The sequence below is a fragment of the Balaenoptera ricei genome, chromosome 13 (assembly GCF_028023285.1).
Source record: "Balaenoptera ricei isolate mBalRic1 chromosome 13, mBalRic1.hap2, whole genome shotgun sequence".
NCBI lineage: Eukaryota > Metazoa > Chordata > Mammalia > Artiodactyla > Balaenopteridae > Balaenoptera > Balaenoptera ricei.
In genome coordinates this window covers 69,052,694-69,079,699 of record NC_082651.1, presented here as the reverse complement: position 1 = coordinate 69,079,699, position 27,006 = coordinate 69,052,694, and the positions used below count along the sequence as shown (strand labels likewise).

Below are 27,006 nucleotides of genomic sequence, written 5' to 3'. Positions count from 1 at the left end.
GTAGAACTGTGACGGAATAAGAGGAGTACTATCATTGCCCAGAGAGAGAGACAGAGACGGTTGGAATTTTGTGTCTAACCTTTTTGGGGATGAGGGTGAGTGCATCTTTGTACAAAGGACAGTTGATTCTTCAACTACTAATCCATACTTTATCTATATAATGTTGTCATTTCAAGATTACTATATAAATGGAATCACATAGTATGTAATATTTGGGATTTTATTTTTTTTACTCAGCATAATTCTTTTGGATTCATCCAAGATGGTATGCATATTAATAATACATTTTTTAGTAAAATATCAAGTTATAAAATGCTATGCATAAATTACTCCCATTTTCTATATAGATTTCTCTACCCAAAAATATGTGTTATAGAACAAAATGATAATAGTCCATAGGAGTAATGACAGCAAATAGGAATGTTTGTATTCTTTTCATTGTACTTCTCATATTTATGATTATGTGCATGACTTAATGAGAAAATATATAAATATAAAAAGGCAGACAAGGGGAGTTTAAAGGGAGATGTTTAGCTCCATGTGGTTACTGGATGTTTAACACAGTGGGTTTCATGGTTTTCATTTTCAGATAAAAAGAAAATACATCAGTTCTTTTGAAGTAGAAGACATCTCTATGTCATTAAATTCTGAAACGAATATGTCATATGAATTATTATATAGGGGAAACTAAGCTATCAATGTACAATGTGTTTAGCAGAGATTTAGCAAAGGATGCAAAATGTTCCTGACATGTTCTTTTTTCAATCCTCTATGAGATCCAAGGAACTAACTTTAAACTATAAACTAGTGCTGTCTTAGCTAGATTCTTATATCTATCTTCTCCCAACTATTACTTGTCTTTTGGACATTTTCCTACTCTGACCCTTTATTAATAGGAAAGGACAAAAGAAAGTGAGTAGTTTAGTCCAAATTTGAAAAATAGGCCAACAGATCTGATCAAAGGGTTTCTATAAAGCAGGCTGACTGACAGTATCAAACTTTAATGAAACTTATGACTTGTCCTTCTCCTAATTTGACCTGATAATTGAAATGGATTACTTAAAATCTGTTTAACACTATGTTTCTATTTCTTAAATACAATATTAGAAAATATTATTGTGATATCCTATTCTGCTTAGAAATGTTTTTCTTTAAGAAAAATAAGAATCCTGGAATTTCTTGCAGATAGTGATCACATTTTTCTGGGAAATTATAAAAATAACTTAATTTTAAGACCACATATTCTTTTTTAGTAATAATTTGCTACTATCACAACAGTAGACATCATGACTGTGCCAGCTGCATTGTCAACAAGCAAGAAAGCTACCAGATGCCCCTTATGGCATCTGAGTGTTGAGGTCTCAGCTCTTAGTAATTGTCTAAGGAATGAAGCAATGCTAGGGCTGGATTTATAAAGACTAAATATCTAAAGTAGCTGCCATTATAATAACAGAGAGCTGTCTAGTTATTAAGTTTTCAGATTAGCATTCCTAATAAGGGATTATAGGGCAATGTTAAGGAAAAAATAAATTATGTTTGAAAATGTCATCAAAGAGAATTAAAAACAGTTTCAGCAAATAATTGCTAAGTAGACTGTGAGCTATGCAGGCTCTGTAGCACTGTATAATTAGCTAAATGCAAAAGAATACATTAGCTACCAAAACAAGAGGGTGGAAAGTTGGTGAATGCCTCACATGCACAATTATAAAATTGGTTTTTCCAAATGCCACACATAGATGTAAAGGTATTGTTCCCCGATATGTGCTTACACTAGGTTATATGTTCTGTTCATTCCTAAACTCTGCGTTTAAGACAGCGTTGCTTAGGTAGAAATCAAGAACTAGGAACTATGCCCGATACCGAAGAATACTTTCTCAGATTTAAACCATGTCTCTCCCAGCTACAACATAAACCACTACTAACCAAAAATTATAAGGCAAATCTTGTGTTCTAAAAGAAAAATTTTAGTCACAATAACTTTCATGCACAATATAAACAGATAGTTCAAGCACAACTCTTACTGAGTTTGTACCCAACCCGCTATTGCATGACATTTCCACATACCTCCTCCCTTCATTTGCTGAGGAAGCTGTGCCTGTCTCATTCCAGTTCTAAGGTTTATTCACAGAGCACCTTTGAGTTGCTCATGGTAGATGGTTCAACCTTCATCTTGACTTCCTCTACCCATTCCAAGATGAACAAAATAAAAAGGAAAAGTTGAACAGTGTCCCCCCTAAAATTCATGTCCATCGGTGCTTTGGAATGTGATTTTATTTGGAAATAGGATTTTTGCAAATGTAATTAGTTAAATTAAGATGAGGTCATGGTGGATTAGGATGAGTCCTAAACCTAATAACTGATGTCCTTAAAAGAAGAGGAGAGGACACACAGAAAGACACAAAGGGAAGAAGACCAGGTGACTATGGAGGCAGAGATTAGAGGGGTGCAGCTACAAGCTACAGAACACCAAAAATTGCTGGCAGTCACAAAAAGCTAGGAGAAAGGCATGGAACAGATTCTCCTTCAGTGCCTCTAGAAGGAACCAACCTTACCCACACCTTCATTTTGGACTTTGGACCTTCTGAACTGTGAGAGACTAAATGTCGGTTGTTTTAAGCTACCAGTTTGTGATAATTTGTTATGCCAGCCCTAGGAAATAATACGGAAGGTAAAAGAATTGATTTGAGAATAAAATTGAGTTGGTCAAATAGTCACAACTTTCTTTGTTCACTTAATTTCCATATTGTGACACCACCTAGCTTTTACTTCGTAAGGCCCCTCTCCTGTCATTCCATCTTTTAATTATCCAAAGTCCTCCTCTGTACCTTAACAGTGGGTATGTATATCTCCTAAATTCACACTTTCTCTTTCCCTCACTGTATGAGAACTTCTATTCCTTCAGTGCAGAAAATGCATACCCTCTCTAAATTATATTTATATTTTACCTATGACAAAACAAAAGAAAAAATAGTATAACTTCTAGGGGATACACATACCACTTTTCTCTATAACAAAGCTGAATAATACTACATACATAGTTTTATAATCAAGGTTTAAATTAAACCATATAAAGTGAACATTCTGTCATTTGATAAATATTGAAAATATGGTTTGTAATGGCCACATGATATTTCATCCCGTAGATGCACCACAGTTTAACTATTAAGTTATCATGGTAATATTAGGTAGGTATCGTTTTGCCCAATGTAAATGATGAAGTAATGACCAACTTCACACATTAATCTTCGACCCCATATCTCATGTTTTCCGTAGTATACAATCCTAAAAGTTGCATTTCTGATTCAAAGGGTATGAACAATTTTAAGGCACTTGATCTGTGCTGCCAAACTTTGAGAAATGTTGCACCAAGTAGACTCCCCACTGACAGTTATCTATGCCTCCTTATCAGTGAATGCAATTTAATGATATACATTAATATACAAATGACATTTTACTGGTGTTGGCAATTCAGTTTTTTCTCTTTTCTTGATCAATCTGGCTAGAAGTTTGTCAATTTTAATAATCTTTTTAAAAAAATTTTTTTGACTTTGTTGACTTTCTTTTTCTTTTCCATTTTCTCTATCATTGACTTCTAATTTGTGTTATTTCTTTTATCTACTTACTTGGCTTTAATATGCTCTTCTTTTTTATTTCTTAAGGCAGAAACTTATGTCACTGAAGTATAAAAATCATTCCTAATATATGCATTTAAAGGTATATATTTTCCTCTAAGCACCGTTTTAACTGCATCCACAAAATTTGGTATGTCTTACTTTGATTATAATTCAGATTAAAATATTTTCTAAATCCCCTTGTAATTTCTTTTTGACCCAGGGATTATTTAGAAGTATGTTGTCTAATTTCCAGATATTTGATGATTTTCTAGGCATCTCATTTTTATTTAGTCTAACTTAATTCTGCTAATGGTTGGAGAATATAATCTTTATGATTCTGACCCTTTGAAATTTCTTGAGATTTATTTTGCTGTCCAGCATATATTCTATCTTGATCAATGTTTTATGTGCAATGATCTCTATTTGTCACAGTTATGGTAAGAAGGAAACCATTTATCTGTTGTAACTAGCATAGAACCTTCTAGTTCCCATCCTTAGTTTTGTTTAATTAATAATTTACAACGAAACTCAGGAAATCTATGCGGTGATTCTGCTATAAAGTCTTAACAGATTCAGAATATTTTCTGTATCCTAAATGAACATTTTACGTAGTATAAAAAGACTAAACAAAATATGATTGATATTTAAAATAGGAGTTTTTGTTTTTCAAAAAAACTGTAGTTTGGCTACTACACTTCATAGTAAGACCCTGTATCTTGGAGTCTTTTTCAAGATGCATCTGAATCTTTCTTATGACTGAATAGTATTCCATGCTATTTGCGACTACATGGATGGATCTTGAGGGTATTATTCTAAGTAAAATAAGTCCAACAAAGAAAGACAAATACCATCTGATTTCACTCATTTGTGAAATATAAAAACAAACAAACAAAATAAATACACAACCAAACCAAACAAACACTAGATACTGAGAATAGAGTAATGCTTGCAAGAGGGGAATGGGCAGAGGGGAGGGGGGAAAGGCAAAATGGGTAAAGGGCACATGGTGTCAGATGGAAACTAGATTTTTGGTACTAAGCACGCTGTAGTGCATACAGAAGTAGAAATATAATGTTGTACACATGAAGCATAATGTTATATAAGCCAATGTTACCTCAATAAAAAGAATTTTTTAGAAATATATACATATGAATGTTCTATTGCAAGTTTCTAATTGGCTTAGTTGCCCAAAATAAAGTAGCTCAGAGTAATTTGGGATTATAAGTATGAGATAGTTCTTTGAAATCATGTTTGTATCAGGAAAAATTACTTGTGAATTACTTCCACACTAGCTCAATTTTTATTACTGTTACTATTTGGTATTTGGACCTGATAGATTTTTACTGAAATTGATGGATATCAAATTGGAGATTTTTACTGAAATTGATGGATATCAAATTGGCCTTTTTTTCCTTTCACACACTCTGCCAGTATGTAAAATACTTCTATAGTAGGCTGAGTTTTTTCAGTCAGTATTTTCTTTTATAAGAAGTAATACATATATATTCTATATATTCTCTCTCTATCTATATCATCTATATATTCTAATATATATTGAATATATATATTTGAGAGAGAAAACTAGTTAATGACAATAACGTAAACATAGTAACAATAAATATAAACTGTTCTTAGAATATCAAATTATATAGATATGGTTGGTGTATAAGGCAACTAATTGCATATTGAATGGCAGACAGACTGGATAGAAGTCTTTACAGCATATTTACCAGATGATGACATACCTGAACAAAAAAAGATTACCTGTATCAATTTTACAGGATCCATCCTGTCTGATAAAAAGGATTAAGAAATATAGTTCTACCTGGGGATTCCGGTTATGTGAATACTATGTCTGTAAGCCACCGAACAAAACTCCGAGGCAGAACAAGTGTTAATTATTCACAGCATATCGATGTTCTTCCTTCATAAAATGTAAGGAAATTGCTCTATTCTGTTTTTGCTCAGAAGTCGTTCTTGTAGGGAATACAATTTGTTCTTAATTTCAAATTCACTTCTCCTAATTACCCTCAAAGGAAATCGATGTCACTATTTTATTTTTATAGTTGGTGGGAAAAGAATTGACCAGATTAACTGACTTGAGAGTCCAACAATAGTTCCAGTGAGAAGGCTGAATGGGAGAAAAAGGAGCAGTCATCCAGGGTTCCAGCCTTTGAAAAGTGCTAAACGGGAAGCACAGGGAGGAGCTGAGCAAGAACCATGCAAAGGTTTTCAGTTCAGTCCCTGCATGAGTTTATTTACTTTGCTCCCTTCTATGCCTACAATCTGTACCTTAACTTTGGCTAGCAAGTCCCAAATCCACTTGGGAAAGTCAAAGACCATTGAACAAAGAAATCTAGAAAAGTGACTCATATATGTTCATTACTTTGCCAGTAGCATGTCTTCATGTAGAAGAGAGAGAAAAATAAAGTAATTAAGAAGTTACCTGGACCTTGAGATCAACTACTCTCCCAGCAGCTCAAATCTTAGTTCTTCTATTTATAGGTGGATACTACAAACAGTATTTCATCCTTATCTCTAAAATAATACCTACTTTAAAGGCTTTGTATGTGATATTAATAATAATTTAAGTAAATCTTCTTACACATTTCATGGAACAAAATAAATATCAATAGTATTTTCTATTATTTTGGCTATTAGGGCTGCCAATCATCACCACATACATATAAGATGTCTCTCATCTGAAACACTTACTTCCTGCCGTCATTATCAGTATACCAAACATGGAAGATGCAAGTTTTTGCATACCACTCTATTTTTCAACACTGCAACTTCTCCCAGGACTTCAGTGACAACAGGAGTAATACTCAGGGAACGCAATCTAACCCATCCAACACTGCCACCAACCACACAAAAACCTATCTGAGCCTGGCTTTATGCTTTGGATCACCTGTGACAAAGAGTAACCACAATGCATGACTATCAGTTTGCATAGAGTAATTCTGATAATTCATTCACTGGGTGATGTCACTGGTGTTCATTGCATTTCTGTGGCGGTTGTGTCCTAATTCCACAGTGTTTCTAGTTAGTGGGGAATGGCAGCTCTAACTCAATCAAATGTGTACTCAGATGCATCTGTAAGATTCAGTCTGTCAATGGTGCTCTCAAAAATATGTATAACTGCCACAGCATAATGTTAGGATTTTCTTATTTGGGGAACATCTATGACAGTTTGGGCTTTTTATTCTTTCCCACATGCTCTCTGATTTCACTGTGAACATTTGTGATGAATGACAAGAATGAGAAAGTGCCCATTTAACGTCCTCACAACTGCCTTTCATATGCAGAACTGCATTACTAGATAATAAGTGACATCCTTTGACATACTGGTGTTTGTTTTCATTTCATACACAGAATGAGAAACAGATGACATAAAATATTTTTAAAAAACTGAGACATGGGAACAGATGTCAGCAAATGGCCTTCAATACTGTGAATCCTAAACCAATTTCTCATTCAAATTTTACCTTCTTTATAGACTTCACCATCCAGGAAAATGACCTGCAAATGCCCAAGTCAGCACATTTCTCTCAGGGGCATCTCATTTACATCCTTTTAATTGGCTCTTGGGTACATTTTGATACTTGTGACAGTTTATTCCTTGTTTTAATTATTTTCTATTAGAGCATTCTGATGTAATGTGCTTTGGGCTGTTTATATGTTGCAAGATGTTCATTTGCAACATAATTGAGCTCATATTTTTTTCTGTCCCCTGAGTGAAGGTTAGACTTTGAAGTTTGGAGAATTATAGCACTTCTACTGATTGCCTCACAAATTGAGTAATATACAATTGTGTATAATTCAAAGTATGGCAATAAAAATTGTATAAATATTTCACAGGACATGTGAAGTGAAATCTATTATTTCCTCCTAAACATACTCATACTGGAGGTCTACTATGGTGAATCTCTCTTATTCATAATGGAAGAGAAGAGAAGAAAGTCACAAAGGAATTAATTGGAAAGATGGGCCCTGGAAAGCTGAGAATAAGTTCTGACTGCACAATTTCTAGCGTATGGTTCAGGGCAAGTTCTTAATCTCCTAAGCCTAAATTACCTCATATGTATGATAGACCTGATAACACAGGATCATTTTGAGAAGCAAAATAATTTGTGTATATGAAATTCTTTTATATTTTAAAACATCATTCATGTGTAATCATTTATTGGACATCTTCAAAGATTATATCCAAATGTGGGATGTCAAAAAAGATCCAAAAATCTTTTGGTAGCCTTTGCCTGATGTTTATGTAAAAGTGCACTTGAAAATGTCCTCTGTAGAAGTACCTTTCAAAATTTTATGCACATGCAGATTACCTCCAGATTCTGGTTCAGTGGGTTGAGGATGGGTCCTATGATTCAACACAGCTCAAAATATGAGCCAGGATCTGTGCCTGCCTTTGAACCCTTGTCCCTGGTCCACAGCAATGAGATAAGGAGCTTGTACCAGAAGATGAATCAACACGATGATTCCTTAATAAAGAAAGTCTAGTTATGGAAAAATGTCAGCTGTACAAAACAGAGTACTTGGTGATGCAGATAATTTCCATCTGGCCAAAACTCCTTATCTCAGTGAGAACTGGGAAACAATCAGTTCCATCAGGCACTTTGAGTAGCACTGCTTAGACTGATATGGGGGAAAGCATTTAAAATGTCACTTTATTTTTCGTTTGTTGTAAAATCAGTGTCAATCTGAAGTCTCTAAAGCAATGGTGCTTCGGGAAAAAGCGCTATTATATAATGATTAATCAGCAAAATGTTAGACTCTAAGAGCTCTGAGTCAAAATTCCTGTTCTGCCACTTATTAGCAGCATGATTAGGCAAATTTTTAACTTCTCTAAACCTCATTTTTCTCAGCTGCAAAATGAAAATAATGATACTTATCTTCATAGATACCTTTCTCCTTAATTTACCCTTTCAACAAATATGCGTTGCATTCTAAATAATGGGGTTACTAGAAGTGAATAAGACAAAGTTCCTAGTAGAAGCAGGACTGTGGTCATGATCAAATGAGAAAATAAATATGAAAGAACTCGGCAGTAACCATTCCTTTCCCGTCTCCATTTTTCTCTCTCTCTAAACATACACCCAAACTCCCAATTAAATATGGACATGGTGAATTCTGGTTGATCTTTAATACTATTATGAAAACAAAATCTGAGATAACGAAACAACATCTAATAGGCAGTATTATATTAAAGGCATATTCTTTGAGGGCAAGCTGAGCAGAGTCTAAAGCCTAGGTTTAACAGACTCTAAACTATGAAATATTGGGTATGTTACTTAACCTCCCTAATTTAAATTTTCTCCTCTCAACACAAGGATGATAAGTTATATTTCATAGTACTGTTCAGAAATAACTGATATGTAAAGACCTTGGTGCACAGAAAGCACTCAAAAACTTGTAGCTCTTTAATTACTAAGGGCCCAATTCTGGATTAGACTACTTAGAGAAAGTTGCCATGGATTGTTGTAACCTTGATAGTTTGCTCCCCAAAGAAAAGGACTGTACATGATTTCCAATATATTTCTAATGCACATTTTAGATCATGACACTAATATTTATTCAACATTTGTTTAAAGAAAAGAAGGGAGAGATCAGAGGAAGATAGAAGGAAGGGAGAAAAAGAAAACTGCAGGATGACAGAGGCCTCAGTTCATGGATGCGATCACATAATGCCATCAATGTGATCAGATTGACATCAGGTCATTGTACTAATGTTACCACAGTCAACACAACATGTATCTATCTCCCTTTCCACTAGACTAGCCTAACATGGGGAATGATTGGTAGACCAGTAGTATGTGTGTGCCTAGGTGTATGGGTTGTTTTATCATTAGTATCATTTTTCTGTCATTCATCCTATGGGCAAATGAGTATTGAAGTTAATATCACTTTAAGTCTGTGACCCACATAGTGCCTAAATGATTAATGCCAGCACTTGACAGTGATTTCCTAAAAACATAGCCTTCATATACATCCAAAAAAAAATTCCTTCTCTTAAGGTTACGACTTTATTCTTCCTTGTAAAATGAGACCCCTGAAAAAGAAATTTAAAAGCTGTCTAGTGCTACTCTCTAGGTTAAGGAATTGTAAAGACACTAAATAATCCAGGGAAGAGTTTACGATTTCTTTCTTAAAAACATCTGAGCTTAAAAAAATCAAAACTTCTCCCATTGTCCCACTTTGATGTGTACTCATACAGAGAAGAGTTTTTCTTATGTCCAAACAACATAGCCATGCCTTAAAGTAAGATAAGCCTGTTTCCTATTATTTGGTCTGGTCTTCTATAGGCACAGAAAGCAGGTAAGCCTCCTCTTTTTTAGGGCCAGTCAGAGCTGAATTGTAAAGTGTGATTAGAATGTCCTCCATATCACTGTCTTTACCCACTTTTCACTTCCATTTAGGGGTCTATCGCTCTGAGGAGGCCCCCTGGTGGTGGTGGTATCTTCCTACCCCAAGCACTTATACACATTCTGTCACCCGGCCCCTCCCATGAAGAAATGCCATACACTCTAGGAAAACTTCCCCTTTAAATCTGTCCTACTTCCCCTTATTTCACTTCTCCAAATATTAACAAATAAATTAGGAAGTGCCAAAGCTCTATGAAATAAAGACATTTATATTTTAAGCAAATTATTTTGAAATCTTCAGAATCTTAGAGATTTTACTACGATGATCATTACTGCCAAACAAACACACAACCAGCCCTTTTTGCTAGCTGGTTTCAAAATTATACTAAAAGACAGAATGTGGTAAACTCCATAACAGAAATCTAAACATAATACTATGGACATTGAACAGGGAGAGGAAAAGGTTATTCCTGGCTATGAAAAGTCACAGAAGAATTCTTAGAAGAGTTAATATACGCAGAGGACATTAAAGAGTGATTAGGATTCCTACAGATTGAGACACAATCAAGAGGTTATTGTTCCATGCACCTATGACTAACTAATCTATGACAAAGGAGGCAAGAATATACAATGGAGAAAGGACAGCCTCTTCAATAAGTGGTGCTGGGAAAACTGGACAGCTACATGTAAAAGAATGAGATTCGAACACTTCCTCACACCATATATAAAACTAAACTCAAAATGGATTACAGATGTAAATGTAAGACCTGAAACCAAAAAACTCCTAGAAGAGAACATAGGCAGAACGCTGTTGGACATAAATTGAAGCAATATTTTTTGGAACTATCTCCTAAGGCAAAAGAAATAAAAGCAAAAATAAACAAATGGGACCCAATTAAGCTTAAAAGCTTTTACAAAGAAAGGAAACCATTGACAAAATGAAAAGACAACCTATGGAATGGGATAAAATATTTGCAAATAATATGACCAACAAGGAATTAGAATCAAAATATATAAACAGCGCATATAACTCAATATTAAAAAAAAAACCCAATCAAAAAATGGGCAGACAACCTGAACAGACATTTTTCCAAAGAAGACATACAGATGGTCAACAGGCACATGAAAAGATGCTCAACATCCCTAATTATTAGAGAAATGCAAATCAAAACAGTAATGAGATATCACCTCACACCTGTCAGAATGGCTCTCATCAAAAAGTCTACAAATAACAAATGTTGGCAAGGATATGGAGAAAACGGAACACTGGTACACTGTTGGTGGGGATATAAATTGGTCCAGCCACTATGAGAAACAGTATGGAGGTTCCTCAAAAAACTAAAAACAGAACTACCATATGATCCAGCAATTCTACTACTCAGTATACATCTGGAAAGAAATGAAAACACTATTCTGAAAAGATACATGCACTCCTATGTTCATAGCAGCACTATTTACAATAGCCAAGATATGGAAGCAATCAAAGTGTCGATCAACAGACGAATGGATAAAGAAGACGTGATATATATATCACAATGTAATATATATATTCCGTTGGAATGGATATATATATTATACACAATGGAATATTACTCAGCCATCAAAAGAATGAAATTCTGCCATTTTCAGCAAGGTTGATGGACCTAGAGAATACTATGCTTAGTGAAATAAGTCAGATAGAGAAAGATAAGTACTGTATGATATCACTTATATGTAGAGTCTAAAAAAATAATACAAATGAATGTATATAGCAAAACAGAAACAGACTCATACGTAAAGAAAACAAATTAGTGGTTACCATATTGGAGAGAGAAGGCGGGGCAAGTTAGGGGTATGAGACTAAGAGATTCAAACTACTGTGTATAAAATAGATAAGCAACAAGGATATTTTGTATAGCACAAGGAATTATAGCCATTATCTTGTAATAACTTTTAACGGAGTATAACCTGTAAAAATGCCAAATCACTAGGCTGTACGGCCGAAACTAATGTAAAATTATAAATCAACAGCTATACTTCAATAAAAAAAGAGGTCATTGTTATATCACTTTTTCTCAGTATAACGCAGTATTGCATTTAAAGTTTATGCAGTTTGACTTGTGATGATTAAGAACCCATGTAAATATATATTGCCACCATATAGCTCCTCAAAGTAAAAAGTGCAATGTATATTGTAAATTCATTATGAAAATGATTGAAACAAAATCTAAACCTTTCAAGAAACTCAGCTTATTATATAATAGTCTCAGATAAGGAGAAAGGAAAAAAAGCAGTGAGGAGGAAGATTAAAAATTACTCAAATCACTGAACACCAATGAAAAAATTGAGAAAGTGTAGTTTAGCACACTTCTTGTTTATAAAATCAGATATATTTAGAAGAAGGTGGGGGAAACACAGTGGATGCTATTGCTGTGGACATTGATTTTATCTGTCTCCTATCCACTGCAGGCAAAATTATAGCTCTTGGAAACCTGACTGTCCTCTGCTAAACACTATAATTTCTATTATAATTGGCCAATAAATAACAACATAAATTAATTGTTGTATTTAAATACTCTTCAGATTCATTTCTATTGAGCTTTGGCATATTTCACATAGGCATTAATGTGTCTCAAATCAAGGAAATAAAGTAAACTACAGCAACCTTAAGGACATTTTTAGCTTGTAGAGCACATCTTTGCGGTGATACTTAAATAAGCCTACTTTATACGGAAATTTGGGTATGTTCAAGCTACTGAGTATATTTTCATTCAGTAAGGTTTTTTTTTATAGTTCAATTGTTCATTAGTCTGTGATTAATGTCATGTTTATTTTCACATGTAGTTAGAAAATTAACATTTACATAGAATAAGAAAAAAGAAGAGCAGCAGTAAAGAAGATTTTAAAAAGCTAACAATGAAGTCATCAGTACAGAATTACTTTAAGCTCCCCTATCACGGAGGAGGACAAAAAATTATTCGACAATCATATATATGACAAACATTGTGATTCTGGTAAATCTTGGGGTTTGCACACAGAATATGAGTATAATCTGGCTACTTAACACTTATTTCTATTATAATTTTTGCAGACTTTCTAAAAAACTTCAGAAAATGAGAAGCTCATCACCACGTGAATTTTGATTTATAGCTCTGTTTAAGAAAGAACTGTCAGGAGCTTCCCTGGTGGCACAGTGGTTAAGAATCCACCTGCCAATGCAGGGGACATGGGTTCAAGGCCTGGTCCGGGAAGATCCCACATGCCGCGGAGCAGCTAAGCCCGTGCACCACAACTACTGAGCCTGCACTCTAGAGCCTGTGAGCCACAACTACTGAGCCCGCGTGCCACAACTACCAAAGCCTGTGTGCCCTAGGGCCTGTGCTCTGCAACAAGAGAAGCCACCACAATGAGAAGCCCGCGCACTGCAACGAAAGTAGCCCCTGCTCACTGCAAATAGAGGAAGCCTCGCACAGCAATGAAGAACCAAAGCAGCCAAAAATAAATAAATAAATTTATTTTAAAAAAAGAAATGTTTACTGGTATTTCCATTGCCTGCAAATACAACAGAAGTGCAACCAGAGGCCAAAAATGTATGTTTTCAAGGTCAAACACTAAGTCAGGAGCTACTGAAGCAAGATAAAATTTATTTTTATCTAAGTGACCTACTACAATTTATTCATTGAGTTATTAGAAAGGCATTTATGATAATAGCCATGAAAGACTTAGATCTTATATTTGTAGAGAATGTTGGTGCTCTCTATTAGTGCAAACCCTTCCATTATAAGATTCCTTTCTTTTGAATAGCTGTTAAATTGTTAGTTGATTTGGCTTGAACAATCCCAATGAAAGGAAACTCGGGGAACTCGTAAATCACCAAGAGCAAATTTCTACCTATTAATCCTGATTTTTTGTTGGGCAGGAGGGGGAAGCAAGCAAACAAAAAGGAAAAGCTTATTACTTCTAGATAACAGGTCTTCAATTATGTAAAGACCCTTTGATAAGCTCTTAGAGAATGATACTTATGGAGTCAACCTAACATTTGTTGAGATTATATATTCAAATCCTACTGAAGTGTTTATTAAGATCGGCAATGAAAAATTTGTGGTTAATGAGGTTGATTCCAGGCCTTCACACAATCAATCTATTTAATAAACACTACCCATATACCAGGTATTACTTAAGACATGAGCACCCGGAATAAATGAAATGTGCTCTTTGCCCTTATGAAGCTTTTGGAAGAAAGGCAGATCTTTAACAAATACTTAATTACACATTAGATATATACACTCAAAAAATATTATTGTCACTAGCTTTCTCAATGACTACAATAAAACCCAAATTCCTTCCCATGACCAGCCTCATCTCATATCAGGCTCCACATTCTAGCAGCAGTGACCTTGTTTTATTGCTTGAGCATGGAAAACACTTTCCATTTTCCACTTGAGGAATTTTGTACAAGTTGCTTCACCTTCTTAGAATGTTCTGTTCCATGATATTCATGTTGCTGGGTCTTTTTCATGGTTCAAGTGCCAGCTTAGAAGAGGTTCTGTCCAGCCACCTCTAAAAGTAGGCCACTTCTTTAGTTATTCTCTTATGGGGCATATGCTTGCCTGAATTCTATAACGATTAGGGTTTTTAAAAAAATTTGACTCTTCTTTATTTCCCCCAAACCAGGATTTATTACTTTATTCAAACATATTTATGAAGAGTCTATTGTGTGCTAGGTACTGATCTGTTTGGGCCTTGGGATATAGAAATGGACAAAATAGACTTAAGTTTCCAGCACTCATGGTGTCTATATTTTAGAAGGGAAAGATAGTAAACAAATGGGAAAAAAAAAAAATCAATGCATGATACGTCGAGAAAGTGGAGAAAGAAGTGCACAGAAGTGGAATTCTATTCTAGACAGGGTGGCCAGGGAAGAACTCTTTGGTGAGATGACACTTGCATCCATGAAGTAGATGAGGGTAGAAACTCTGACTGCACTACAACCCCAGTGCTTGGCACAGTTTAAGTACATCTACAAGAGGTACTTAAAACATATTTGATAATTGAATGAATGAGTGAATTAATTTTTAAAAAAAATTATGTTCCCCACCACATAGTGAAGTATATCTTTATATGAATTTCCCACCAGAGATAACTGAAGGAGACAAGACTGGAGACAGGGAAACCCAGCTGTTGCAGAAAGATGAGATGATTATGGCCTACATTAGTGGAATGGCAGTAGGGGTGGGAGATAAAAACAGTAGAACACAATGAAAAGATGAATGCTGAGAGAGTGAGACAAAGGAGGAAATAATGCCACCAAACTTCTCAAAAACTGCATGGATGGTAGTACTGTCCACTTATTTGGGAAAGACAGAAGGACTATATGTAGGGGAAAGATGGTAACTTTGTTTTTAGACATATTAATTTTGTAATATCTTGGAATATCCAAATAAATATATTATTTGATTATACGGTCCGAAGTTCAGATAAGAAATTTATACTTTAAAAATCATCACCGAGAGCCCTGAACCAAGATGGCAGAGTAGAAGTACGTGCTCTCACTCCCTCTTGCGAGAACACCAGAATCACAACTAGCTGCTGGACAATCATTGACAGGAGGACACTGGAACTCACCAAAAAAGATACCCCACATCCAAAGACAAAGGAGAAGCCACAATGAGATGGTACAAGGGGTGCAATCACAGTAAAATCAAATCCCATAACTGCTGGGTGGGTGACTCACAGACTGGAGAACACTTATACCACAGAAGTCCACCCACTGGGGTGAAGGTTCTGAGCCCCACGTCAGGCTTCCCAACCTGGGGGTCTGGCAACAGGAGGAGGAATTCCTAGAGAATCAGACTTTGAAGGCTAGTGGGATTTGATTGCAGAACTTCGACAGGACTGGGGAAAACAGAGACTCCACTCTTGGAGGGCACATACAAGGTAGTGTATGCATCGGGACCCAGGGGAAGGAGCAGTGACCCCAGGGGAGACTGAACCAGACCTACCTGCTAGTGTTGGAGGGTCTCCTGCAGAGGCGGGGGTGGCTGTGGCTCACTGTGGGGACAAGGACACTGGCAGCAAAAGTTCCGGGAAGTACTCCTTGGCGTGAACCCTCCCAGGGTCCACCATTAGCCTCACCAAAGAGCCCAGGTAGGCTCCAGTGTTGGGTTGCCTCGGGACAAACAACCAACAGGGAGGGAACACAGCCCCACCCATCAGCAGTCAACCAGATTAAAGTTTTACTGAGCTCTGCCCACAAGAGCAACAGTCTACTCTACCCACCACCAGTCCCTCCCAACAGGAAACCTGCACAAGCCTCTCAGATAGCCACATCCACCAGAGGGTAGACAGCAGAAGCAAGAAGAATTACAATCCTGCAGCCTGTGGAACAAAACCACATTCACAGAAAGATAGACAAGATGAAAAGGCAGAGGGCTATGTACCAGATGAAGGAACAAGATTAAACCCCAGAAAAACAACTAAATGAAGTGGAGATAGGCAACCTTCCACAAAAAGAATTCAGAATAATGACAGTGAAGATGATCCAGGACCTCAGAAAAAGAATGGAGGCAAAGATCGAGAACATGCAAGAAATATTTAACAAAGGCCTAGAAGAATTAAAGAACAAACAAATAGATATGAACAATACAATAACTGAAATGAAAACTACACTAGAAGGAATCAATAGCAGAATAACTGAGGCAGAAGAATGGATAAGTGACCTGGAAGACAGAATGGTGGAATTCACTGCTGCAGAACACAATAAAGAAAAAAAAATGAAAACAAATGAAGACAGCCTAAGAGACCTCTGGGACAACATTAAACGCAACAACATTCGCATTATAGGGGTCCCAGAAGGAGAAGAGAGAGAGAAAGGACCAGAGAAAATATTTGAAGAGATTATAGTCGAAAACTTCCCTAACATGGGAAAGGAAATAGCCACCCAAGTCCAGGAAGTGCAGAGAGTCCCAAACAGGATAAACCCAAGGAGAAACACGCCGAGACACATAGTATTCAAATTGGCAAAAATTAAAGACAAAGAAAAGTTATTGAAAGCAGCGAAGGAAAAACGACAAATAACATACAAGGGAACTCCCATAAGGTTAACAGCTGATTTCTCAGCAGAAAATCTACAAGACAGAAGGGAGTGGCATGACATACTTAAAGTGATGAAGGGAAGAACCTACAACCAAGATTACTCTACCTGGCAAGGATCTCATTCAGATTCGATGGAGAAACCAAAAGCTTTACAGACAAGCAAAAGCTAAGAGAATTCAGCACCACCAAACCAGCTCTACAACAAATGCTAAAGGAACTTCTCTAAGTGGGAAACACAAGAGAAGAAAAGGACCTACAAAAACAAAATCAAAACAATTAAGAAAATGATCATAGGAACACACATATCGATAATTACCTTAAACATGAATGGATTAAATGCTCCAACCAAAAGACACAGGCTTGCAGAATGGATACAAAAGCAAGACCCATATATATGCTGTCTACAAGAGGCCCACTTCAGACCTAGGGACACATACAGACTGAAAGTGAGGGGATGGAAAAAGATATTCCATGCAAATGGAAATCAAAAGAAAGCTGGAGTAGCAATACTCATATCAGATAAAACAGACTTTAAAATAAAGATGGTACAAGAGACAAGGAAGGACACTACATAATGATCAAGGGATCAATCCAAGAAGATATAACAATTATATATGCACCCAACATAGGAGCACCACGATACATAAGGCAACTGCTAACAGCTCTAAAATAGGAAATCGACAGTAACACAATAATAGTGGGGGACTTTAACACCTCACTGACACCAATGGACAGATCATCCAAAATGAAAATAGATAAGGAAACAGAAGCTTTAAATAACACAATAAACCAGATAGATTTAATTGATATTTATAGGACATTGCATCCAAAAACAGCAGATTACACTTTCTTCTCAAATGGGCATGGAAAATTCTCCAGTATAGATCACATCTTGGGTCACAAATCAAGCCTCAGTAACTTTAAGAAAATTGAAATCATATCAAGCATCTTTTGTGATCATAATGCTATGAGATTAGAAATGAATTACAGGGAAAAAAAAGTAAAAAACAGAAACACATGGAGGTTAAACAATACGTTACTAAATAACCAAGAGATCACTGAAGAAATCAAAGAGGAAATCAAAAATTACCTAGAGACATGTGACAATGAAAACACGATGATCCAAAACCAATGGGATGCAGCAAAAGCAGTTCTAAGAGGGAAGCTTATAGCTATACAAGCCTAGCTCAAGAAACAAGAAAAATCTCAAACAATCTAACCTTACACCTATAGGAATTAGAGAAAGAAGAACAAACAAAACCCAAAGTTAGCTGAAGGAAAGAAATCATAAAGATCAGAGCAGAAATAAATGAAATAGAAACAAAGAAAACAGTAGCAAAGATCAATAAAACTAAAAGCTGGTTCTTTGAGAAGATAAACAAAATTGATAAACCATTAGCCAGACGCATCAAGAAAAAGAGGGAGAGGACTCAAATCAATAAATTTAGAAATGAAAAAGGAGAAGTTACAACAGACACCACAGAAATACAAAGCATCCTAAGAGACCACTATAAGCAACTATATGCCAATAAAATGGACAACCTAGAAGAAATGAACAAATTCTTATAAAGGTATAACCTTCCAAGAGTGAACCAGGAATAGAAAATATGAACAGACCAATCACAAGTAATGAAATTGAAACTGTGATCAAAAATCTTCCAACAAACAAAAGTCCAGGACCAGATGGCTTCACAGGTGAATTCTATCAAACATTTAGAGACGAGTTAACAGCCATCCTTCTCAAACTCTTCCAAAAAATTGTGGAGGAAGGAACACTCCCAAACTCATTCTATGAGGCCACCATCACCCTGATACCAAAACCAGACAAAGATACTACAAAAAAAGAAAATTACAGACCAATAACACTGATGAATATAGATGCAAAAATCCTCAACAAAATACTAGCAAGTAGAATCCAATGAGACATTAAAAGGATCATACACCATGATCAAGTGGGATTTATCCCAGTGATGCAAGAATTCTTCAATACACGCAAATCAATCAATGTGATACACCATATTAACAAATTGAATAATAAAAACCATAGAATCATCTCAATAGATGCAGAAAAAGCTTTTGACAAAATTCAACACCCATTTATGATAAAAACTCTCTGGCAAGTGGGTATAGAGGGAATCTACCGCAACATAATAAAGGCAATATACGACAAACGCACAGCAAACATCATTCTCAATGGTGAAAAATTGAAAGCATTTCCTCTAAGATCAGGAACAAGAGAAGGATGTCCACTCTCACCACTATTATTCAACATAGTTTTGGAAGTCCTAGCCACGGCAATCAGAAAAGAAAAAGAAATAAAAGGAATACAAATTGGAAAAGAAGAAGTAAAACTTTCACTGCAGATGACATGGTGCTATACATAGAGAATCCTAAAGATGCCACCAGAAAACTACTAGAGCTAATCAATGAATTTGGTAATGTTGCAGGATACAAAATTAATGCACAGAAATTTCTTGCATTCCTATACACTAATAATGAAAAATCTGAAAGAGAAATTAAGGAAACACTCCCATTTACCACTGCAACAAAAAGAATAAAATACCTAGGAATAAACCTACCTAAGGAGACAAAAGACCTGTATGCAGAAAATTATAAGATACTGATGAAAGAAATGAAAGATGATACAAATACTTGGAGAGATATACCATGTTCTTGGATTGGAAGAATCAACATTGTGAAAATGACTATACTACCCAAAGCAATCTACAGATGCAATGCAATCCCTATCAAACTACCACTGGCATTTTTCACAGAACTAGAACAAAAAATTTCACAATTTGTATGGAAACACAAGAGACCCCGAAAAGCCAAAGCAATCTTGAGAAAGAAAAACAGAGCTGGAGGAATCAGGCTCCCAGACTTCAGACTATACTACAAAGCTACAGTAATCAAGGCAGTATGGTACTGGCACAGAAACAGAAACATAGATCAATGGAACAAGATGGAAAGCCCAGAGATAAACCCATGCACCTATACTCAACTAATCTATGACAAAGGAGGCAAGGATATACAACGGAGAAAAGACAGTCTCTTCAATAAGTGGTGTGCAGTAAACTGGACAACTACATGTAAAAGAATGAAATGAGAACACTCCCTAACACCATACACAAAAATAAACTCAAAATGGATTAGAGACCTAAATGTAAGACCAGACACTATAAAACTCTTAGAGGAAAACATAGGAAGAACACTCTTTGACATAAATCACAGCAAGATCTTTTTTGATCCACCTCCTAGAGTAATGGAAATAAAAACAAAAACAAACAAATGGGACGTATTGAAACTTAAAAGCTTTTGCACAGCAAAGGAAACCATAAACAAGACGAAAAGACAACCCTCAGAATGGGAGAAAATATTTGCAAACCAATCAATGGACACAGGATTAATCTCCAAAATATATAAACAGCTCATGCAGCTCAATATTAAAAAAAAAAAAACCCAATCCAAAAATGGGCAGAAGACCTAAATAGACATTTCTCTAGAGAAGACATACAGATGGCCAAGAAGCACATGAAAAGCTGCTCAACATCACTAATTAACAGAGAAATGCAAATCAAAACTACAATGAGGTACCACCTCACATCAGTTAGAATGGACATCATTAGAAAATCTACAAACAACAAATGCTCCAGAGGGTGTGGAGAAAAGGGAACCCTCTTACACTGTTGGTGGGAATGTAAATTGATACAGCCACTATGGAGAACAGTATGGAGGTTCCTTAGAAAACTAAATATAAAATTACCATATGATCCAGCAATCCCACTACTGGGCATATACCCAGAGCAAACCATAATTCAAAAAGACACATGCACCCCAATCTTCATTGCAGCACTATTTACAGTAGCCAGGTCATGGAAGCAAGCTAAATGCCTATCAACAGACGAATGGATAAAGAGGATGTGGTACATATATACAAAGGAATACTACTCAGCCATATAAAGGTATGAAATTAGGTCATTTGTTGAGACATGGATGGATCTAGAGACTGTCATACAGAGTGAAGTTGGATCTAGAGACTGTCATACAGAGTGAAGTTAAGTCAGAAAGAGAAAAGCAAATATTGTATAGTAACACATATATGTGGAACCTAGAAAAATGGTATAGATGAACTGGTTTGCAGGGCAGAAATTGAGACACAGATGTAGAGAACAAATGTATGGACACCAAGGTGGGAAAGCAGAGGGTAGTGGTGGTGGTGGTGTGATGAATTGGGCGATTGGGATTGACATATATACACTGATGTGTATAAAATTGATGACTAATAAGAACCTGCTGTATAAAAAAATAAACAAAATAAAATTAAAAAATTAAAAAAAAATCACCATACAAATGACAATGAAGTTATAAGAGTGGATGAGATCACCAATCCAGTGAAAGAAGAAGGATCAATAAAAAATCTTAAGTTATACCAACACTTAAGAGTTTTCAAGAGGATGAACTAGCTGTTGGGGCCTAAAAAAAGAGCTGTCAGAAGTTATAAGAGAATTGGAAGATTATCATATCAAGAAAATGAAAAAGAAAAAAGGTATTTCAAGGGGGTAGTGAATGACAATGTCCAGTGTTGCTGAGAGGTTAGTTAAAAAAAATATTGAAAGACTGAGAGCTATCCAGAACAGTGGCATGCTAATGTTTGGTGCTCTGTTTAGCGGAAGTTTCAGTGTAGTGGTCAGGTCAGAAATGAGACTGGAATAGAAAGAAGTCAGAGATGAGCAAGTGGAGGCAACCACTACCATTGTATTTCAAAAAGTTTCACTGTGATGGAGAGGGAAAAGAGAGGGGGGTAGCTTTGAAACCACAGTGGGGGATAAGGGTAGGGAGAGGGATGGACAATTAAATTTTAGATATTAAAAATTTTGGTAAATGTGGCTTCTAAGACTTTGTCTAACCTGTAATGAATGTATAAAATCAGTAGAGCCTTGTTTCATTACTTTAGGGATTTCCTACTTCAAATCCTATGATAATAATAAAAATTTCTTTCTAGATTTCCAGCTTCAACTCCAGGATGTAGTGAGCTAGAAGAGGAATCCCTACCACTTTAAAATGAAAAAGAGTTAGAATATCTTCAAATTCGTGACTTTTTTTCAAATTAACCATTCTGAGTTCACTGTAGATTCACATGTGGTTGTAACACATAATACAGAGAGATCCCTAGTATCATGTACCTAGTTTTGCCCAATGATCCAAATATTACCTACTGTACCTACCCCTCATGTGCCAAGGTTTCTTCTTTTTTCGTTTCCTTTCTGTTTAGAAAACTTCTTTCAGTTGTTTTTTAGGTTGTCTTCTGGAAACAAATTCTTTTAATTTTCCTCCACCTAATAATGCCTTGATATCCCTTTTATGCCTGAGGGTATTTTCGATGTGTATAGGATTCTGGGTTGCCAATTCATTTATTTCAGCACTTGAAAACACTGTGTCAGTTCCTTCTGACCTCCACAGTTTCTGATAATAAATCCTCTGTAACTTGAATGTTTTTTCCCCTATATGTAAAGTGTCCTTCTTTTCTGGCTGCTTTCATGATTTTTATTGTCTGTTTTAATCAGAAGTTAATTATGTTGTGTTTGCATGGATATTTCTTTGGGTTTATCCTGTTTTACATTCACTTAGCTTCTTGAATATATAGACATATCTCTTATCAAATTTGGGGATTTTTCAGCCATTATTCATTCCAGTATTTTTCATCTCTGCCCTTTTTTCCCTCTTTTAGGGGTCTGATGACATGCATGTTAGATCGTCTGTATGGTTTCACAGGACCCTGAAGCTCTATTTATGTGTTTCAACCTATTTTCTATAATTGCTCAGATTAGGTAAAAAAGGGCAATACAAAAGTAAATTAGAAAGGATAAATATGAATAATAAAATTTTTCAATTTACCCAGAATTAAGGAAAGAGAAAGAACAAGGAACAAATGAAAAACAGCCAAGAAGGTGGCAGAGCTGATTCAACCATATAAATATTTATATTAAATTTGAATTGACTAAACAGACCAATTAAAAGAGGTTATCAGATTTCAGGTAAAAGTAAGATCCAACTATATGCTCTCTCCAAGAAACCAGCTTTATATGTTAAAAAAACACAAACAAAACAAAACAGGTAAGTAAAAAGTAAAATAATGCACAATAATATACTATGTAAGTATTAATGGAAAAACAGCTGGAGAAGCAATATTAATAAGAGACAAAATAGACCTAAGAAGAAGGTATGTTATCAAGGATAAAGAGGGACATTACAAAACAATAAAGGGATCAAGTCTTTAAAAAGACATGACTCCTACATGTGTACACACCTAATAATGGAGCTTCAAATACCTGAGGCAAAATATGATAGAACTGAAATGAGAAACAGAGAAATCCACAATTACAGTTATAAACAAGACACCTCTCCCAGTAATTATTACAAGTAGACAGAAAATAAATAAGAACACAGAAGATGCATGGGATGGAGGGACAAGATGATATAGTAAAAAGTCCCTGAGCTCCCCTCCTCTCACCAACACACCAAAATCACAACTATTTGCAGAACAACCATCAATGGAAAAAGACCAGAATCTACCTGTAGATTCTGTAGAATCTACAAATCTGTAGAAAGATCTTCTACAACTAAATGCATAAGGAAGGAACCACAATAAGATGGGCAGGAAGGGGAGATTCACAATACAGTCAAGTCCCATACCTCCAGGTGGGTGACTCACAAACTGGAGAATAATTACATTGCAGAGGTTCTCCCAAAGGAATGAGAGGTATAAGCCCTATGTCAGGCTCCCCAGTCAAGGGGTCCTGCACCAAGAATATGAGCCCCCTAGAGCATTTGACTTTGAAGGTCATTGAGGCTTAATTTTGGGAGTCTCAGAGGGCTGGGGGAAATTGAAACTTCACTCTTAAAGGGTGCACACAAAACCTCACATGCTCTGGGACCCAGGGCAAAGGCAATAATTTGATATACGCTTCTGTCAGACCTACCTGCTTGATCTTGGAGAGTCTCCAAGAGAGGAAGGAGGCAACTACAGCTCACCTCAAGGACATAGAGACTGGCAGCAGTTGTTTTGCGGCACTCCTTCTACCATATGGACACTGGTGCTACCAAGCACCATTGTAGAATCCTTCCTCTAGCTCTTTAGCCCCAGGACCCAGCCCTCCTCTGGTCCAACAGACTGTAGGTGCCAGTACTGGGATGCCTCAGGCCAAAGAACTAAATGGGCTGGGACACAGCCCCACCAATCAGCAGACAGGCTGCCTTAAGATCCCACATTTAGACACAGCCTTGCCCACCAGAAAGCCCAGGACCCATCTCCACCAACTGGTGGGCAGGTACCAGCCCCAGAATCCCCTGGGCTCTGACCCTGCCCTACAGGGAGCATGCTGTAGACTCTGGACCAGCCTCACCCACCAGGGGACAGACAACAAATGCAAGAAAACCACAATCCTGCAGCCAGTGGACCTGGCCTGCCCACCAGCAGGCCAGGCCCTGCCCTGGGACCAGCTGGACCCTGGCTCTGCCCACTAGGAGGCCAACACAAGAACTGGGACACCCTTTATCCCATAACCAAGGGTGTCAGGAACTGGCCCCCTCCAACAGCAATTCAACACCAGCTTTAGTACCCCTGAGTCCTGCAACCAGACTCCAGGACCCAGCTCTGCCTGCCAGTAGTCTGGCACTAACCCCAGGACCTAGATTCACCCACCAGTAGGTGAGCAACAGCTCCAGAGTCTTTGGGTCCCTGACTCTGCTGACCAGTGAGCCAGCTCTAGCCCTGGGGTCCCCTGGGGTTCCAGTCAGCTGACTAATGATCCAGTCCCACCAACCAGTGGCTGGTAGCCACTGCACAAGGCAGGGTCTGGCAATTAACCAGACTGGGGACCAACCAAGCCTACCAGACTGCCCACATAGTTAGCCTGCCATAACAGAAGGACTCACAAAGCCCTCATAGCAGGGACGACTAGAGCATATAGCATGAATGACAAGAGGGGAGTGCACTGCTGGGATGCACAGCATGTCTCCTACAAAAGGCCACTTCTCAGGGCTTCCCTGGTGGCGCAGTGGTTGAGAATCTGCCTGCTAATGCAGGGGACACGGGTTCGAGCCCTGGTCTGGGAAGATCCCACATGCCGCGGAGCAACTAGGCCCGTGAGCCACAACTACTGAGCCTGCGCGTCTGGAGCCTGTGTTCCGCAACAAGAGAGGCCGCGACACTGAGAGGCCCGCGCACTGCGATGAAGAGTGGCCCCCACTTGCCGCAACTAGAGAAAGCCCTCGCACAGAAACGAAGACCCAACACAGTCATAAATAAAAAGCCCTCGCACAGAAACGAAGACCCAACACAGCCATAAATAAATAAATAAAATTAAAAAAAAAAAAAAAGGCCACTTCTCCTAGGTCAGGAAATGTAACCAACCTCCCAGATACATAAAAATAAAAACAGCATCTTAGGCAAAATGAGGTGACAGAGAAACATGTTCCAGATGAAGGAACAAAATAAAACCTCAGAAAAAGAACTAAGTGAAGTATAGATAGGTAATCTACCCAAGAAAGAGTTCAGGGTAGTGATCATAAAGATGATCAAAGAACTCAGGAGAATAATTGATGCACAGAGTGAGAAATCAGAATTTTTTAACAAAGAGTTAGAAAATAGAAAAAACAACCAAACAGATGAATAATACAAAAACTGAAATGAAAAATTCTCTAGAAAGAATCAACAGTAGACTAACGATACAAAGGAACGAATCAGCAAGCTGGAAGACAAAGTAGCGGAAATCACTGATTCTGAACAGAAAAAGTAATGAAGAGAAATGAGGACAGTTTAAGAAACCTCTGGGACAACATGAAGTGCACTAATATTCACATTATAGGGGTCCCAGGAGGAGAAAAGAGAGAGAGAGAAGGCCTAAGAACATATCTGAAGATATAAAAGCTGAAAACTTCCCTAACCTGGCAAAGGAAACAGACATCCAAGGCCAGTAAGTGCAGAGAGTCCCATACAGGATTAACCCAAGGAGGAACACACCAAGACATACTGTAACTAAAGTGACAAAAATTAAAGATAAAGAGAGAATAATAAAAGAAGCAAGGGAAAAGGAACAAATAACATACAGTTTACAGTGATACAAGCTTACCTCAGGAAATAAGAAAAATCTCAAATAAACAACCTAACCTTATGCCTAAAGCAACTGGAGAAAGAAGAACAAACAAAACCCAAAGTTAGTAGACGGAAAGGAATCAAAAAAATTAAAGCAGAAATAAATGAAAGAGATACAAAAAAAAAAAAAAAAGAAAAGATCAATGAAACTACAAGCTGGTTCCTTGAAAAGATAAACAAAATTGATAAACCTTTAGCCAGATTCATCAAGAAAAAAAGGGAGAGAGCTCAAATCAATAAAATTAGAAATGAAAAAGGAGAAGTTACAACCAACACCACAGAAATACAAAGGATCATGAGACTACTGCAAGCAACAATACACCAATAAAATGGACAACCTAGAAGAAATGGACAAATTCTTAGAAAGGTACAATCTCCCAAGACAGAACCAGGAAGAAACATAAAATATGAACAGACTAATTACCAGTACTGAAATTGAACCAGTAATTTTAAAACTCCCAACAAACAAAAGTCCAGAACCAGAGGGCTTCACAGGTGAATTCTACCAAATATTTAGAAGACTTAACACCTATACTTCTGAAACTATTCCAAAAAATTGCAAAGGAAGGAACACTTCCAAACTCATTTTATGAGGCCAACATCACCCTGGTACCAAAACCAGACAAAGATATTATAAAAAAATAAAATTATAGGCCAATATCACTGAAGAACATAGATGCAAAAATCCTCAACAAAATATTAGCAAACTGAATCCAGCTATACATGTAAAGGATCGTACACCATAATCAAGTGAGATATATTCCAGGGATACAAGGACCATTCAATATCC

General features: G+C 36.7%; 2 long non-coding RNA genes across 2 annotated transcripts in view; one reads left to right on the top strand and one right to left on the bottom strand.

Annotated features, from left to right (window-relative positions):
- LOC132376967 (uncharacterized) overlaps nucleotides 1–13,452 on the top strand; it is a 180,897-nt gene extending 167,445 nt beyond the window's left edge. Inside the window, exon 3 of the long non-coding RNA XR_009506486.1 lies at nucleotides 13,059–13,452. This is a non-coding gene — a long non-coding RNA (uncharacterized LOC132376967). The remainder of the gene's footprint in view (nucleotides 1–13,058) is intronic.
- Nucleotides 1–27,006, bottom strand: part of LOC132376966 (uncharacterized) — a 398,251-nt gene that overhangs the window by 7,317 nt on the left and 363,928 nt on the right. The gene's annotated exons all lie outside the window — the stretch shown is intronic.